Below are 9,731 nucleotides of genomic sequence, written 5' to 3' on the forward strand. Positions count from 1 at the left end.
AGCAAGGACCGTCAATTCTGGCAACCGGGAGTTGTGGGAGCTCTGCATTCGGCGCGTGGTAAGTACCACACACCGCCCACATGAAATTATATCCATGCTATAAACGTATGACTGACCACTAGCACGTATCGTATCAACTCGGGTAACGACAAAATAGACCACTCTATATAAAGAGGTGGTTCGGGAGCCTTCAGGTAAGCTGATATTGTGCTACACAATTCTCATTTAGAGAGCTCTACTCTACTGAATTTTTTTCTTTCATTGTTGCCTCTTTATCCTAACTTAGACATCGAAAAATCTCCAACCGAAAACTCTCTGACAAGCAAACTTCTTGCAGGCCATCCCTGAAGGAGTCAACCCCCGACACCTCGGCCACTTCGTCTAGCTTGGCTTCTGCAGACCTTAAGGTCATCCGAACTATGCTCCAACCTAGGTTTGGAATTTAGCAGCAACAGATTGGCGCTAGAATGAGGGCCTCCTAGCTATACCAAATATCGAGTAAAGGGAGAAATCGCTAATATGAGGTCGCAAGGAGCTCGCGGTGCATCTCATACCTTGCAACATTGCGCTCCGGCCTCACAAGGCTCATTGTAGAGCTTAGAACATGTTTTGCTAGAACACCTAGCCACACCCGTGAATAATGAGCTATTCAACTTGCTCATTAAACTGGTGCAGGCATTGACTACAGTGGTTCAAAGCTTGCAGCATGGTCGGAACCAATCCAACAGTAATCTAGTCAACCCAGCCACCACTCTCAGCATCCAACGTGCCACATGCGCCTAATCAACCTCCATGGTCAAGGCCAGGACTCGGAGCTGTCTCACTAGAGCCGGCACACCCAACGAGGAAGTCTTGGTCCGGATGGAAAACGGCATACTCTAAGCCCCCATTCCAACAAGAACTCCGCTCCAAGCCTCTCGCCTCCTTGCTATGTGAAGCCCCCCGCCTCAGCGGGATGCCGACCTCAATAGAAGAATTGAGAAGATGGGCCGGCAAATTCAAGCCGTTAGGGGACAAGCTCTGAGGGCGAACAATAACCTCAATTTCTCCTCCAAACCCCTCTTCACCTAGCAGATCATAAAGGAACCGATTCTAACTCAGTTCAAGATGCCCTAGGTAGAATCGTACGATGGCACTTTGAATCCTTTAGATCATCTAAAGAATTTCAGAGCTCTCATAATGCTGCACAGAGCCACCGACGCCGTACTTTGCAACGCCTTTCCTGCAACCCTTTCCGAAGCAGCTCGATTTTGGTTCTCATGGCTTTGGGCCGAATCCATCCATTCCTTCATGCAGCTTGGCTGCCTCTTTGTGACACACTTCGTCTCCAGCCAAAGACAGCGTCGTGGTTTAGATGCATAACTCGACATCCGATAGAGGAAGAAAGAGTCCCTCAGGGACTATATTAGCTGCTTTAATGCGGTGACGCTAGAGGTCCACAACCTGAATCAGTCGGTCGCAATGTCAACAATGAAGAGCGGCTTATGGCTATCACGCTTTCTCTTCTCCTTGGAGAAGCGCTTCCCCACCGACTTCACCAAAATGTTGGCACAAGTAGAAAAGTATGCCAATGCAAAGAAAGCCATGGTCTCCCATCACGAATCTGCTGGCGAGAGGTATCTCCCAAGAGGCAAAAAGAGTGTGCGAGGAGCAAGGGAAGTCGAGGAGTGTTTCGCCTTGGCAGAAAAGGGGCTCATGATGGCCCAAAAGCTCTCCTCGGATGTTTGAAATATATACTTCTCTAATTGCCCTAAGGACTCAAATTCTCATGAAAATTGAAGGCCTAGGCTACTTATTCCCTCCACATCGGATGAAGGTCCTAGTAACCAAGAGGGACAAGAAGAAGTACTGCCACTTCCACCAAGACCACGATCATGACACTGAGGAATGCATCCAGCCCAAGGATGAGATCGAGGCACTTATCTGACATGGGCGGCTACACCAGTACATGCATGCTCGGTGTGACCGAGGAGAGCCTACTTCGGCCTCTAATCCACCACTCCTAGAGCCAATCGATAATAGTTCAATAGCCGGCATATCCACACCATTGTCGACAGGTCTGCCAAGAGGCTGAGGTTGTCCTGACAAGATAGTGTACAAAGGACATCATTTTCCTCTCCAACACCGACCTAGGAGGAGTACCGACTCCTCATGATGATGCTATTGTCATTTTTCTTACGATTGCAAATTATGATGTAAAGAGAATCCTTATTGATAATGGAAGTTTGGCCGACATGTTGTTCTACGATGCTTTCCAATAAATGAAGCTACTTGTTGAACAACTTCGAAAGGTCAAGTCACCCCTGGTCAGCTTCTCAAGAGATTTTGTCCTCGTGGAAAGCGTGATCAATCTACCACTCACCACGGGACAAGAGCCTTAAAGCAACACATTGAGGCTGGACTTCCTGGTGGTCCATGTCCCCTCAGTCTATAATAAGATCTTGGGTCGACCTAGCCTCAATACCTTCCGAGCTATGGTTTCTACTTATCATCTGCTCGTCTGGTTCCCCACAAGAAGTGGAGTCGGAGAAATTCGAGATGACCAGATAATGGCTTGCCAATGCTACATGGACACCCTCAAAGAGAAGAAGGTGGTGGAGACTCTACCTATTGAAAGATTAGACACGAGACAAGCTTAAGGAGCAGCGAGGAGAACGGGCCAAAGAATTGGTATAGGTCCCCCCGAGGGAAGGTGAGCTTGATCAAGCTACGCAGATCAGCTCGAGCCTAGATGGAGAAAACAGGCCAAGATGATTGGCTTTCTTTGCACCAATGCCGATATCTTTGCCTAGTCGACCACTGACATGCCTGGTATAAGCACTGAGGTGATGGTTCACGAGCTTAATATTGACCCTGCTCCCCGACTTGTGTGGGAAAAAAAGAGGAACTTCACCATAGAAAGGCATCAAGTCATAAATTAAGAAGTTGACAAACCCTTGAAGGTTGGCTTTGTCTGCGAGGTACACTATCCTGACTAGCTGACCAATGTTGTACTTGTTAAAAAGGATAACGGAAAGTAGGGCATCTGCATCGACTACACTGACATGAATAAAGCTTGCCTAAAAGATAGCTTCTCACTTCCGAAGATTGACCAGCTCGTAGATGCGACCTTAGGATAACAGCTGCTGACCTTCACGGACGCAATCTCAAGATACAACCAAATCCAAATGGCACCTGAGGATGAGGAGAAAATAGCTTTTCTTACTGACAAGTGTCTCTACTGCTACAAAATAATGCCCCTTGACTTAAAAAATGTTAGGACAACTTATAAGCACCTCGTCAATAAGATCTTGAAGGAATAAATTGGTCGAAATATGGAGGTGTATATGGATGATATGTTCATAAAATGCCAAGCAGTGAAGCGACACATAGCTGACCTTGGAAAAAAGTACTATACGAAGCTCAATCCAACGAAGTACGCCTTTAGAGTCACCTCAGAAGAATTTCTATAAGATTCGAGCAGTATAAGAGATGCAGCCACTAAGGACTGTCAAAGAAGTTCAATGTCTGACTGGTCAGATCGCTGCACTTGCGTGTAAGGCTACAAAACCCGTGACCCGACCCGCTTATATCTGACCTAGCCCGAAAATAGACTCGCAGGGCTGGGTTGAGTCCTAAAATTGGACACGTTCTATTTTTTGGGTCGGATTTGAGTATACTGAATCTCGACTTAACCCAGATCCAACTCGATCCATTTTTTTTTAGGTCAATTTTGGATCATTTATCCAACGAGCCAATTCGACCTGACCCAAAATTGAATTATCTATTTAGGCCCGCAGCCCGCAAGCCCACAATTTACCAGTAAAAATCAAGCTAAAAATGTTTTGTATTTAAAAAAAAGGACAAAAAAAGGCAAAAGGAGGTGGAGGAGTGGTACAGCAATACTTGCCCATAGTCTACCCATTTTTTATTCTTACACTCCCCACTCCCCAAGGCAACATCATGTCGCCCTTAATGATGATGGGACGGCCCCTCTTCCCTCCTTCCCATGTGGTGGCCTTCCCTGTTCCGAGTCTCACCATTTCTTTGGGTTTTTTGAGCTGTAGGGCAGTGGAAATGGAAGTTGCTGCAGTGGCTGCTGCTGCTACTTCGATTCTAGGAGGGCAGAGAATTTGCTCAGGCGAAGGACTTGCGAATCTTGTCGGAGAGCATGACATCGAAGGAATCAAGATTCTTCATTGCTACCGTGAGGTGGTTGTTAGAAACTCCGCACATGCCGCAGAAAATTCAAAAAATTCAGATGGCAGCGGAAGAGGCATGCGCGGGATCAACCGTTCATCGCATGAACGTTGTTCAAAAACCGTTCGTAGATAGATAAGGATTAAAAACTTTTTAAAACATTATTAGAAGATCAGATCTTCACCTTGTGCGGGTAGATGATCACCGCAAACTGAAGTTCGTGGTCTAGGATGAAGGTTCGCTTGAAGTCGTTCAAGTGTCCGGCCTCTATGGGTATCCACACGAAGCAGTGGTCCGATCAAAGCTCTCTTGTCTTTCCGGGGTGCTAGCTCCCTTGCAAAGACTTCTTTTGATGGCTGATTTCCTCCCTTTCAATCAACCCTTGATTGTGCTTGGGAGGAGGAAGAAGAAGGATGAACTCAAGGAAGAAGAACACAGCCTTTCTTTTCCCTGTGTTGGAAGAAGGATTGGAGGAAGAGGAGGCGGACAAGGCTCTCTTCTTTTCTTCTTCTTGTTGGCGGCTGAACCAAGGGAAAGGGAGAGGGTGGCGGCAGCAAGGAGAGGAGAGAGCACTTCTTCTATGCCCTAGGTGCCGCCCACAAGTCCCTTTTTATAGACATGTGGAGCTCCTAACATTTAGGAGCTCTTGATATCTTTCCTAAGAGGGGGCGCCGTCTCTTCTCCCTTCTCCATGTGGAAAGGGGAGGGGCTTATCCCCCTCCTCATGGTAAACCCTAATCCATATTAGGTAGGGATTGGAATGCCCTAATGTGGTCAAGCCCTAATCCAATTAGGCTTAGCCCAAGGGTGAACCAATTTGGATCCAATCTAGGTAAGTCCTAATCCAATTAGAACTTAAATCAATTTTGACTCAATTGAACTCTTCAATCCTAATCCAATTAGGAGTCTTATTGATTCATTAGATTAATAATTAATTGTGACTTAAGAAACCCTAATCCAAATTAGGACATATTTAATTTTAGTCCTAATCCAATTAGGACTCTTATTTGAATCTGAAGTCCTAATCCGATTAGGACTCTAGGAATCCTACTCCAAGTAGGAATCCAATTTTGATTCAAAACTCCTAATCTCATTAGGATTGCAGGAATCCTATTCCAAGTAGGAATCCCAGTCCTACTCCAACTAGGATTCCCAGTCCTAATCCAATTAGGACTCTATGAATCCTACTCGAAGTAGGACTCTTGTTTCAAGTCCAATTAATTAATTCCCTTTCCTTCTTCAACTTCTTATCAATCGAATTGATTACTCGTGATTCATAATCACTTTTCAACCATCGGATCGGTCAATACTTCTAGTGTGTGTGACTCCATAGGTTCTATTCTGACTGGTAGTGAGATATATTGTGATCTCTATCACTATATCATTGAAAACTCCTTTCAATGGGTTGGAACGATTCCAACTCAACTCATTAGGGTTTATCGATCATCGAGATAATCCCTGTGAGTCCCACCATCCACCAATGACACCTAGCAGCATGTAGTGGCTACCCAGCAGAATGGAATGATGAACCTCTAGGTGCAGTTAACGTGTGATACAGTCCTACTATCGTGGATCCCTACAGGACGGAGGTCATGGATAACTCGCCAAACCCCTTCGTCTGTCATATGTCAAGATTTATTCGATTCGAGTTCGTTAGTGGAAAACTCTTTCTCCACTTTATATTACTGCCCTGGCCAAGGTCTTAGAACTCAGTCTAACAAATCACATAGGATCACTCCTCTTCTATCAAGGTCGATAGATTCCTTGTAGGTGCATACCCTACTCCTACAATGAACCTACTGCAGCCAATCTACACTGCATGGACCCATATGGCTAGAGACCATGTATGTGTGTAGTCAAACTACAATAACCTCACTGTGAGTAGCCGAAGTACCGCAGGTCAAAGGACCAGTCACACTACTGCAAGATCAAGCAAGTCACTGACGAGTGGATAGACATCCAAGTGACTTCTTGTCTTGGTCACGCTCAGTACCCTTGTTCTCTAACAAGCACCTGCACTATCACTTCAGTGTCCCTACACTGTGGACTCAAGTCTCGTCCATCCAGAAGGAAAGTGATCTGTGCACTGATCGGATCGATCACCGTCCTCGTGATGATCCATTGATCAGGAGCATTTAGAAATTAATCACCAATGATACATGGCTCAAATTCTCAACTCTTGAGAATATGTATCATCATCTTATTAATTTCTTGGACGATTCATAGACACATAAATAATATGAATGAAAAGATGCCTTTTTATTTATTCAATAATAAACAGTCAAGTACAAAATTATGTCCCTAGAATTAATAATGTGTCAGCCAGATTGGCTTCTAGGGCATACATCTAACAATCTCCCACTTGCACTAAAGCCAATCAGTCATATATCTAAGCCCCATCTTCTCAAGGTGGGCTTCAGTCTTTTGCTGACTTAGCTGCTTAGTGAACGGGTCTGCCACATTATCCGCGGAGTCTACTCTCTGCACCTCTACATATTTCTTCTCAACATAGTCGCGTATGAGATGGAAGCGCCGCTCTATATGCTTAGACTTCTGATGAGACCTTGGCTCCTTAGCAAGGGCTATGGCGCCATTATTATCGCAGTAGAGTGTTATGGCATCTGATGTCATCACGTCCAACTCTGCAATGAATTTCTTGAACCAGAAGCCTTCCTTAGCAGCTTCAGAGGCGGCGATATATTCAGCTTCCATAGTAGAATCAGCAATGATCGGTTGTTTAGAACTCTTCCAATTTACCATACCACCATTGCACAAGAACACATATCCAGATGTTGACTTCCTATCATCGACATCAGTCATGAAATCTGAATCTGTGTATCCTTCTACCTTTAACTCTGATGATCCTCCAAAAACCAAGAATAAATCTTTAGTTCTTCTCAAGTACTTAAGAATATTCTTCACAGCTGTCCAGTGTTCTTCACCTGGATTCGACTGATATCTGCTTGTGACACTCACAGCAAGAGCTATATCAGGTCGTGTACATAGCATGGCATACATGAGGCTCCCTATTGCCGATGCATAGGAAATCTTGCTCATGCGTTGAATCTCTTCAGATGTGTTGGGGCACATCTTCTTGGAGAGATGAATTCCATGCCTTAGGGGTAAGAGACCCCTCTTGGAGTTTTCCATGCTGAACCTCTTCAGCACCTCCTCTATGTACATCTTCTGTGAAAGGCCAAGCATCCTTTTAGATCTATCTCTATAGACCTTTATTCCCAAAATATAGGATGCTTCCCCAAGGTCTTTCATGGAGAATTCTTTTGACAACCAGACCTTGACCGAGGTTAGCATGGGAATATCATTCCCTATCAGTAGGATGTCGTCCACGTACAGTACGAGAAATACGACAACGCTCACACTAACCTTTTTGTAAACACACGGTTCCTCTTCGTTTTTGATGAAATCAAACATTTTGATTACGTCATCGAAACGAGTGTTCCAACTTCGAGATGCTTGCTTTAGTCCATAGATGGACCTTTGCAGCTTGCAGACCTTGTGATCTCCATCACTGGAAGTGAAACCCAAAGGCTGTTCCATATAGATATCTTCATCAAGATATCCATTCAGGAAAGTAGTTTTCACATCCATCTGTCAGATTTCATAATCATGAAATGCTGCAATGGCAAGCAATGTTCGGATGGATTTTAGCATGGCTACAGGTGAAAAGGTCTTCTGATAGTCAATGCCCTCGCGCTGACTATACCCTTTTGCCACAAGCCTTGCCTTATAGGTCTCTACCTCTCCATCCGAACCTATCTTCCTTTTGTAGATCCATTTGCATCCAATAGGTACAATACCTTCTGGTGGGTCTACTAAGGTCCAGACTTGATTGGAATGCATGGAGTCTAACTCTACTTTATAGCTTCCAGCCATTTCTCGGAATCGATATCAGATATCGCCTCGTCGTAGGTTTTGGGATCCTGTATGTGATCCCTATCTCCCACTAGGAACATTTCCTCTGTATCCTCTTCTAGTATACCTAAGTATCTATCAGGAGGATGGGAGACCCTACTAGATCTACGAGGTGGTCGAGGGACATCGTGTACTGGCTCTGTATGAATGGGTTCAATAGGATCCATGACTCGTTGCTTTTCAGAGACTTTCTCTTCAAGCTCAATTTTCCTCCCACTGCCTCTATCAAGGATAAACTGGTTTTCCAAGAAGATGGCATGACGGCTCACAAACACATTGTGATCCTCTGAGACGTAAAAATTGTATCCTAATGACTCTTTAGGATATCCTATAAAACGAGCACTTATGGTCCTAGCCTCTAGTTTGTCTGCCTGTAGTCTCTTGACGTGGGCCGGACATCCCCAAATCTTGAGATGACCCAGACTTGGTTTCTTACCATGCCATATCTCATACGGTGTGGTAGGAACTGATTTAGAGAGAACTCTATTCAATAAATAAATCGCTGTGAGTAAGGCATCTCCCCAAAGGAACATAGGTAAATCAGTGAAGCTCATCATGGACCTGACCATATCCAATAGGGTCCGATTCCTCCTCTCTAACACCCCGTTGAGTTGAGGTGTACCCGGAGGTATCCACTGTGAGACTATGCCATTTTCTTTGAGATAGTCCCGGAATTCCCTACTAAGGTATTCTCCTCCTCGATCTGATCGAAGAGCCTTAAGAGGTTTTCCAGTTTGTTTTTCTACTTCATTCTTGAACTCTTTGAACTTTTCAAAAGATTCAGACTTGTGTCTCATAAGATACACATACCCATACCGTGAATAATCATCGGTAAAGGTAATGAAGTAAGAATAACGTCCCCTGGCTAGCACATCGAATGGGCCACATACATCTGTATGTACTAGGGTAAGTATTTCAGTGGTCCTCTCCCCATGTCCTACAAAGGGCAATCTAGCCATTTTTCCTTAAAGACAGGACTCGCAAACTGGATATGATCGGAAGTCAATGAGCCGAGAAGCCCATCTTTATCCATTTTGTTCATCCTATCCTCTCCAATATGGCCAAGTCTGAGGTGCCACAAATATCTTTGGTTTATCTCATCTCTAGATCTCTTGGATCCTTTGGCACTCACTTCTTGCTCGGTAACATTCACAGATACATCCATATGTAAATGATAGAGACTGTCGATCATGAAACCACGTGCGACTATTTTATTTCTTAAATAAATAGAACAGCAGTCTTTGTCAAATGTAAAAACATGACCTTTCTGTGCTAGACATGAAACAGAAATCAAATTTCTGCTAGCAGCAGGTACATAATAGCAGTCTCTAAGTAATAAACTAAATCCAGACGGTAGTCGCAGATGGTAGGTGCCCACAGCCACAGCAGCAACTTTTGCCCCGTTGCCAACCCGAAGGGTTACCGCACCTTCCGCCAGCCTTCTACTTTCCTTTAGACCCTGCATGGTAGTGCACAAATGAGCACTAGAACCAGAATCTATAACCCAACTAGAAGTAGAAGAAACCGTTAGATTAGTTTCAATAATGAGCAAGTCTATACCTTCTGAAGGTATGTCACCTTTCTTGTTCTTCAGGCTCTCGAGGTATGAAGGACAGTTT

Source organism: Phoenix dactylifera, unplaced genomic scaffold (genome assembly GCF_009389715.1).
Source record: "Phoenix dactylifera cultivar Barhee BC4 unplaced genomic scaffold, palm_55x_up_171113_PBpolish2nd_filt_p 001408F, whole genome shotgun sequence".
Taxonomy (NCBI): Eukaryota; Viridiplantae; Streptophyta; class Magnoliopsida; order Arecales; family Arecaceae; genus Phoenix; species Phoenix dactylifera.